General features: G+C 41.8%; 1 pseudogene; it reads right to left on the bottom strand.

Annotated features, from left to right (window-relative positions):
* Positions 1-1,112: 1,112 nt before the first annotated feature.
* Positions 1,113-9,509, bottom strand: LOC147724830 (zinc finger MYM-type protein 1-like; annotated as a pseudogene).
* Between the last annotated feature and the right edge of the window lie 443 nt (positions 9,510-9,952).

The following is a 9,952-nucleotide window of genomic DNA, read 5'->3' as shown; positions in this document are numbered from 1 at the left end:
ATGGTGGCTTCCCTCTTCTTGGCAGCATGGTAACTGATGTCTGTGTGCCCCAGCATAGGTTACTGACTTTAGTGATCACTGGCGGGTATCTTCAGGTGGCATATGATATGCCTCAAGGAGAGAAAAGGAGACTGACTGGGAAATAGCTGTTGCTTGTCTAGCCATCAGGAGAAGGCCGCCACTGTTTGGCAATGTGATAGCTTCTGTCTTCTTGACCCTGCATAGGGTAGTGGCTTCTGAGATTTTACTGTCAGATTTCTTCAGGTAGCATAGGCCTCTAGGGGAATAGAGACCTATTGAAGAGTAACTGTGGTTTGGCTGGTCATCAGGAGAAGGCCGATACTGTATGACAGCGTGGTAGCTACTGTCTTTGTGGCTCCTGCATAGGGTATTGGCTTCTGTGATCATGGGGAGATGTCTTTAGGTGGCATATGCCTCAAAGTGAGAGGAAACAGACTCAAAAGCAACTGTTGCAGGTCTGGAAATCAAGAAAGATAATAATGGCGGTAGAGTATTATAAGTGGTTTAAATATTCACTTGGGCTGCACTGGTTGCAGTTGTGCTGATGCTGCTTGTTTGACTTCATGAGAGGAATAAATAGAATACAAAGTGTCAGGCTGGTTCACTGAATGAGGAAAAGGACCAGCTCATTTTAAGAGGATACCTCCGGTGGCGCAAGTCTGCAAATCTGTTGATGGCTTCATTCAAATTTAGCTGCTTAACCTCATTAGGTTTACAAGCCATTATCATTAAATCACTGAGTCACGTCTCCACATTTATTGCGCAATTCATTTTTCACACCTCTCATACTGAAGAAAACTGTCTCATTTTCTAGCAGTAGTAATAGGTAATGCAAGAACTAGATTTAAAAGTTCCAAAACTTGAGGAAATGCTCCTGGTATATACATGAGATATTGCCCGACCGAGTGAATACACTGTACATTTGTGTCTTAAAGATACGCATATGAAGTTTCCAGTTCGGTTTGTAGAAGACTTCGGCTTACATTGAACATTCCGACAGCAGGCATGAGACCCATGTTGTCCGTAAATCAAGCATCAAACTCATTTACAAATCAATGCAAAGTAGAGAAATAAAGTTCCTGCTGTAAGTGCTATGACAGTGGAGTTCGACTTTCAGAGACATCAAAATGGCTGGATCTTTTTGCTACAAAGGTACTGACATAATAATCTGTCAGTTTGTTACTCAATGTATGGTGTATCAAAGGTAGATCCCTTGGATTGGATTTTTCTTGAATCTCAATTCCACACTGCTCTACTAAGTCCTTAGCCTGATTTAACAATTCGGTTCCCTGACTGTCTTGATGGAGTTCCACTAAATCACTTCTCGTTGACTTAATTTGATCACATTTTCTCAGGAAGTCAAGGTCTTTTTCTCTGTAGTTCTTTGAATACACTGTGATTCTTTCGGAGAATGGGTTCCATACCTGCAATGTAAGTAATAAACAAAAGTTTTCAATGTTCTTAATAATTCCTTTGGCTTCTGAATTAGCCTCCTGGTCATGTTGTTGTGATTCTATTACACGAAGAACAATGATAATAGACTTAAATTGCACCTGTACTTTTCTACCTCAGGAGCACCAGTAAAATCACCTCAAATGGGAGAGTCTTTCTAGCTCCATTACATATAGATTACTTTCTTTCTGTGCTTTCAGAAAGAGCTCCTGCCTTGGTGAACTGTGTGAAAGAACAACATAAACTGCTTGCAATGTTGAAAATAAATGTTTTCCTGGTTGTATGTTAGTTACTATTTGCACTAAAGCAAGGTTTAGGCGATGTGTATGGCAGTGTATATAAATTGCTTGTGATACGATCTGTCTTATTTTGCTTGGACACAATTATAACAGCCATGCATAGCGGATGCTCCATCGTAGCAATGTGCAACACATTTCTTCCAGTCAAGTCCAGCTACCTGTATTGCTTCAACAATGGCTGCAGTAAGTCTGGAGGCAACTAACTTCTCCATATGGTAACACCCTAGTGCATTCTCTTGAACAATTCCATCACCATAAACAAAGCGGATAATAAAATGCCATGACTTTTATCTTCCACAGAACTGTGATGACATGTAGGGTGTTGGGGAGCATGGATTCCACTCGATGACATTTGCTCCACAACTCGCAGGAGGGAAGCCACCTATCCGGCAGGCTCCATTAAAGAAGATGATTATTCCTTTATACCGGTGTGTGAGTGGTTTCTTCACCACGTTTGGCGACGACCTGCTATTTACGGGCTGCCAGAGTGGCTATGAACCCATATGGAGAGGAGAGACTGAGGAAACTGTTACTGTCGCGCTGTCTTTGGAAACAGAACTGATCACGGTACTGCCGCTAATCACCACTATTGTTTTTTAAAATCACTGCATTCTTTTAAAAATCGCTGCCAATTGAAGAAAGCGCAAACTTCGCCATTAAGACTTATCCCGCGCTCCTGCACCCTTTGACAACTGGCAATCTCCTGCATTCTCCCCGGTCCACCACAGGAATTATTCCCGATTGTTGTGGAGGGAGGCGCGGCACAGTCAACACTTCCGGGCTAGAGGGGAGGAGGGCGGAGCCTACTGAGCCACCTACTGCATCGCATAAAAGCCCAATGTCACACGCTACGTGCAGCGGACGCGCCGGCGGCGCGCCAGCGGCGCGCCAAAGGCAAGCCCATCTGCGCCCGTCCGTGCCCGGCCGGGACCAGGGGCCACGACCCCTGGTCGTCCCCCCTCCCGAGCCAGAAACTACAGCCCCAGCTCCCTAATCAAACTTAGAGGAAAGATACCCGCCCTTTGCCTCTCCTCATGGAACCCGGCCGAAAAAAGATTTACTTGTCCACATTGTGCTTACCAGCCCCACCCTGGCCTCCCAATTCCTTCTACACAGCACCACATGTTTCTTGTAAACAGTAGATCACTCCCCAAACATTCCTTAGAGATCTCGTTAATCTTAGACGAGCTTGAACCTGATGCGCTGTTTCTCACAGAAACTTGGCTCCATTCAGAGCCTGACCCAGACATCATTCAAGCCCTACCTAGAGGATATCAAATCCTTCGAGAAGACCGCTCAACTGGAAGAGGTGGAGGCTTAGTAATCATCTATAAAGAATGCTATGATTGTCGCAGCTCCCCCAACCCAATACCCAGCTGCGAAAGCCTCTCTTTCTCCCTAGATTTTTCCCCTACCAGCACATTCTCAGGTACTCTTATATACCAACCACCTGGGACTATGGGCCAATTCCTCGACTGTCTGCCCCCTTCTATAGCTAACAGAGCCTGCAGCCTACCCAACTACACCCTTCTAGGGGATCTCAATAACCATCTTGATGACCACATGGACCACGCGGCCATAGAATTAACAACTAGTCTCGAGGCATTACAACTTCTACAACTAGTATTGAACCGACCCACTCTAAGGGACACCTCCTAGATCCCATCTTCAGTAACTGTACGGACCTCTTAGTTGGCACACCCACCCCCCTTCTATGGACAGACCATTTCTTGATCCCCATCTCCTGGGTAACCCCTACCCCACACCCCCCTCCACCTACAGTACCCCGGAGAGACTGCAACTGGTCAAAAGTCAGCCACACACAGTGGGCAGCCACCCTGGAATCCTCCTTACCTCCGGTGCAACTCCGACCCCATTTTAAGTAACGAGAATTATAATAGATGGCTAACACAATCCTTAGATTCAATACTACCAATCAACTGCATTGAATCCAAACGCAGCCCCAGGACAGCCCCCTGGTATTCCCAGGATCTACGAGACAGGAAACGCCAATGTAAAAAACTGGAAAGGAAATGGCATTTAGACTACTCACCCTCAGGAAAACCGCATATCGGACTGCCATAAAATTGTACAAAAATCAAATTAGAAGTGCACAAGCCATCTTCTTCGAAAATAAAATAAGTGCAGCAGCCTCAAGGCCTAAAGAAGTTTACCAAATCACAAAAACCCTGCTCAAACTCCCAGGAAAACCCCTAGATCCCCACAATGCCCAATCACGCTGCAATGAACTAGCCGAGTACTTTTATAACAAAATCCACACCATCTATTCCTCCTTCCCTCACGTTCAACCCCCCTCCACAAACTGAGCCCACAGATGCAGGATTCCAACCCTCAGTCCTTCTGGAAACCCTCCCCCCACTGGACCCCACCATCCTACAATCGAATGTCTGACATAATATCGACAGACAGAATATCGAAATGCAAAAATATCGGAGCAAAAATATCGACAGCAAAAATATCGGAATCCTATCTTCATTAAGGTAAGTACAAAAATATCGAAAAAATAATATCGTAGTACAAAAATATCGGAATCAAAAATATCGTTTTTTTAAATGTATTAATAATAATGTAAAAATAATTTTAAAATACATATAATTTTACAAATATTAAATAAAAATATTAAAACAAAATTAAAACTAATACATATTCATTTAAAATAAATAAAACACTTAATAATTTAATGTATTTTTAATTTTTTTCATGTAATTTATTTGATTTAATGTCATTTTTTTTGTTTTTACCCTGTACGCCTGTACCCCAAAAACCCAAAACTGACCCTGAACCCTAAAAATATCCCTGTACCCCAAAAACCCAAAACTGACCCTGAAACCTAAAAATACCCCTTTACCCAAAAACTGAAAACTAACCCTGAACCCTAAAAATACCCCTTTACCCATGGACTAAAAACTGACCGAGAACCCTAAAAATACCCCTTTACCCAAAAACTGAAAACTGACCCAGAACCCTAAAAATACCCCTTTACCCAAAAACTGAAAACTGACCCTGAACCCTAAAAATACCCCTTTACCCAAAAACTGAAAACTGACCCTGAACCCTAAAAATACCCCTTTACCCATGAACTGAAAACTGACCCTGAACCCTAAAAATACCCCTTTACCCAAAAACTGAACACTGACCCAGAACCCTAAAAATACCCCTTTACCCAAAAACTGAAAACTGACCCTGAACCCTAAAAATACTCCTTTACCCAAAATTTATTAATATTATTTAATTACCAATTAATTAATAATTAACAATAACAATAAAGTAAATATATTAGCACATTTGCTGTAATTAATTTAATTTAATAATTAATATTATTTTCCCCAATTAATTAATTAAGAATAACAATAAATTATATATAAAAAATTACTATAATTAATGTAATTAAATAATTAATATTAATTAATTACCAACTAAATAATTATAAATATGTACAAAATTATATTAATTAATTAACTAATTAATAGAAATTAATTACCAATTAATTATTAATTAAAATATGTACAAACATATATCAATTAATTAATTATTATTAAATTACTTCCCACCCTATTCCCCTATAAACCCATAACCCGCTACAGAACATATTTATCAATTAATCAATTAATTAAAAATAATTAACAATTATTTCTCAATTAATTAATTAATAATTCCTACTAATTAATAATTAATTTAACATAATTAAATTACTTCCCACCCTATTCCCCTATAAACCCACAACCCGCTACAGTAGTAAAAGACAATATTTAATTAAATTACATTAAAAATAAATAATAAAACATAATAAATACAATATAATATACACTAAATTTATTTAAAAATTGATATTAGTAACATCGAAGTTATTAATTTCGATATTATTGACATCGATATTTACAACTTCGATATTACTGATATCATACTAATATCGATATTAAGACTGTCGATATTACTTACCTTCGATATTTTGTCCCATCAATATTTAAACTTCGATATTTTTGTATATCGATATTTAAAAATCGATATTTTGTCTGTGTACCCCTACAATCCATCAGGGCCCAGGTCAAATCCGGCTCCCCTAATGACCCAGCACCCCCGCACTCCTTGCGGACCGTTTCCACACATATTCTCCCCATCATCCTTGACCTGATCAACACCTCTCTTCCACAGTCATCGTCCCACCCAGCTGGAAACAGGCAATGGTCAAATCCCTACTTAAAAAAGCTAACCTAGATCAGAAAAACCCAGAAAACTACCAACCCATTTCCTTGCTGCCCTGGCTAAGCAAAATCGCTGTGAAACATGTTAATAACCCCTTGACAGAGTTCCTCGATACAAATCACCTGTTAGACCCCTCCCAAACAGGGTTTCAACCCATGCACGGGACGGAGACCGCTCTCCTTGCCGTGACAGAGGAAGCCAGGATGATTACGGATCAAGGAGGCACTGCGGCCATTATACTCTTGGACCTCAGTGCCGCCTTCAACACCGTAAACCATAACATCCTGCTGCACAGGCTCTCTAACGTAGGAATATCAACAAAAGCTATTACATGGTTTGAGTCCTTTTTTTCGGACCGCTCCTTTCAAGTCTTCAAGGGCAAAGTCACCTCCCCCAGTAAACCACTCAACTGCGGTGTGCCACAGGGCTCCTCCCTGAGCCCTACACTTTTTAATGTGTATATGAGCCCCCTGGCCGAGATCGTTTGCCCATTTGGAGTAAAAATCATCTCCTACATGGATGATACTCAGCTAGTGGTGGCTCTGAACCACCCCCAATAACGGCCCAGAGACATGAGGGGCTGTTTAGAAGCAGTTTTCTCTTGGATGACCGGGTCTTGTCTCAAACTAAATGGAGACAAGACTGAGCTGATGGTGTTAGGCAACTCCCCCCACCACTCCATTGATTCCACGTGACCAACCTCTCTTGGACCTGCCCCCACAGCCAAGGACACTATTAAGAGCCTAGGAATATGGTTGGATAAGGCGCTCACCTTCAACTTCCAAGAAGCCAAACTCTCCGCCACCTGCTTCGGTATACTCAGGCTCATTCGTAAAATCCTTCCCCTCCTTCCGTTTAAGGCAAGACAGATAATGATTCAGGGCCTTATCCTCTCCCGTCTGGACTTTTGAAATGCCCTCTACCTGGGGGCCCCCTAATCAACCCTAAACAAGCTCCAGGTCATCCAGAATTGTGCTGCACGAACCCTCCTCCAGATTCCCCGTCGCCTCCCCATAAAATCAGAACTAAGATACCTCCACTGGCGCCCAATTAGGAAAAGAATCAAATTTAAGAGCATGTGCATTGCACACCGTGTCTTCTGGAGAAAGGGAGTCATCATCAATCACTCTCTGATCTCCCACTACCACCCTAGCAGGCAGCTTAGATCCGCTCATGCCTTCCGAGTCACAGTACCCAAGATTCGGAGAGCCTGGTGCGGGGGCTGAACGTTCTCCTTTAACTCAGCAGGACTGTGGAATTCCCTTCCCCTTCTCCTCCGATCAGAGCCCAACTTGTTATATTTTCGAAAAAAGCTAAAAACCCTACTATTCAATAAATAAAGTCAGTTCCATTTCTCAAGCACACACGCCAGTCCACAGCGCTAGGACGCCTCAGGGTAGCTATCGCGCTCTGTAAAAACCACTTCCATTCCATTCCACTGTACGGTGCAGCTCCAGCTTGTTTGTTAACATGCGGGCGTATGCCAGTATATTTGGAGGCTCACATCGAAACTGGTTTTGTGGTGCTCCAATGGCATTTTTACCTGGAATTTTCATTTTAAATTCAAATTTGTTGGACTGCGAAGCGAGCTCAGGTGTACGCGCGGATCCACTCAGTTTGAGTTCGACCTACAGTATTCCTCATCCTCATTCTATCGCACGCGCAGCTTGGACTGAAACTAGCGAGTCTCAAGGGACCTATCTTTCTATTTATAGTGTACTACAGTGGATATTCCACTGTGCCCCTGTCTTTGTTCTCACCTCTGCAGCTGTTTGTTCCTCGCCCTCTGCATTTGCTCTCCCCTCTCTCGATTCCAATGCACTCCACCGAAGTAGAAAGTTAAATAGAACTGATGATACAGTCCTATAGAAACTGAAGAAGGACTATAATTGCAGTAGACTCACACTGCAGTCCTACAGAAACTGAAGAAGGACTATACCTGCAGTTTTGGTAAGGAGGTGAAGAACAATTACAGTAAGTGAATAATGGTATTTTGTTTTCACCACATCTGAGCAGAAAATGTATCTCCCTCATAGCATCTGCATCTACTTTGGTGCCACCTGTTTTTCTGTCTCATCAAGGAACACCTCCCATTTCATGGGAAGATTGGATAGACATTTTTGAGAATTACATTTCAGCTCTTGATGGTGAAAAGTGCAGGATTTAAAAGAGCTCTATTACTGAGTGTGTTGGGGAGTGAGGGACAACACATATTCTACCAGAGGTTTTGGATGCGGATAACAAACCTCATAAGGATGTTTACAAAGAAGCGAACATAAGCTTCGAACACAGATTTACTAAAGAGGCTTGGCGGTGTTGAGATACAGATTCTACACATACCCTCAGAAACCAGAAGAGTCCATTGATGACTTTGTTTCACGTCTATGTGAATTGTCAAAGAAATGCTGTTTGGTCAAATGACAGATGAATTAATTAGAGATCAACTAATTGTACAATGTTGCAGTAACAAAATACAGGAAAGATTGTGGCCGGCAATGAACCCTTCTCTCAAAGACGACATTCAGGTTGCAAAAATTGTAGCGGAATCGATTCCTGCATGTGGGAAATGCGAAAAAGAGATGTGACTGAAGGGGGAGGTGTTTCTGCTATTAGTAAAGTTAAAGAGGATCAGGATTGTGTGATGGTACTGAACAGGGTTGAGAAGTATAAGAAAAAACACTAGACAAAGTCTTCCCCCCCAAAATTAGGTCAAATGTCTTGTTTAGGTGTGGGAGCATGTACCACCTTGGGGATTCTAAATCCTGCTATGCTACAAATAAAGACTGTCGAAAGTGTGAATGTCGTGGACATTATGGGCCGTATGTTTCAAAAAAGAGTTTTGCGATTCTAAAATTGGGATTATGAGCGAATCGTAATTAGAAAATCGCAAAATGCAATGAATGTAGGTTTTGCTAAAAGTTTAGCGAATCTTACATATTCCTTATTTGCGAATCGCAAATTGAGATTTGCAAAAAAGGAATACCTTCCCATTCATTCATATGGGCTAGGAGGCCCATAGGAATGAATGGGAAGACATTCTCAATATGGGACCATCATAAACGCACCTCCCTGTATAACCCGCAAGGGAAGAGTCTGGCGGAGAGAGCCAACCGGTTGGTAAAGGGCACCATTTTGATGGCTCTTCAGAATGGTAACAAGGTTGAAAGCATGGTGAAGGAGTTAATTTGGGCCTATCGCTCTACTGTTAATGGTGCATCGACTGTTTCTCAGATTGGGTGTATGAGGAGAAGGAGGAAGGAGGGAATCCACGTCTCCGGCAGACACCATTAAAGAAGATGATTATTCTTTTTTTTCATTTGTAACGACGTGTGAGTGGTTTCTTCACTGCATAAAACTCATCTGCTCTTTATGTGAAACATCTTTGGTTTCTTTAACGAGTACCCCAAAATATGTTGTCGCTTTTTTGATAATGTGCTCACGGACAAGGTCTGCCACCACAGATGTCACATCATTTTGGTAATCAGAAGTATAGTGCCCATACATTCTGGACATATTTTCTTTTAACCCCTCATCTTTATAACAAATCATCTCTAACAGTTCAATTAAATGTCCCCTATTGTGAGAATGCTCAGTTTCTTCCGAGGTACAGAACTCAAGCCCTTGATGACCTAAAAAACATATTACCTTAAGCAGATGCTCCACATGATGTCTTTTCTCCTCAATTTCCCATTATGCACCTCTTACTAGTATGGAAGAAACTGACTGCTTACGGTTTGTAGGCTGCTGTAATCTTTTGAAGTTGGTCCAAGCAATAACTGACAATTTATGCTTCTCTGTCTGACTTTGAATGTTTGGACATAGAATGAATAAGCTCTTCGCACTTACTGAAGCCAATATCAACAAATGCAACATTGCCACGCACATGTCCTCCTCCTCCCCCAATAACAGCATTAAAATGCCTACGTGCAAAACAATAAATAGCATCTTTAAGGACT

Source organism: Lissotriton vulgaris, chromosome 4_1, assembly GCF_964263255.1.
Source record: "Lissotriton vulgaris chromosome 4_1, aLisVul1.2, whole genome shotgun sequence".
NCBI classification, from domain to species: Eukaryota; Metazoa; Chordata; class Amphibia; order Caudata; family Salamandridae; genus Lissotriton; species Lissotriton vulgaris.
This window is presented reverse-complemented; position numbering and strand designations above follow the sequence as displayed.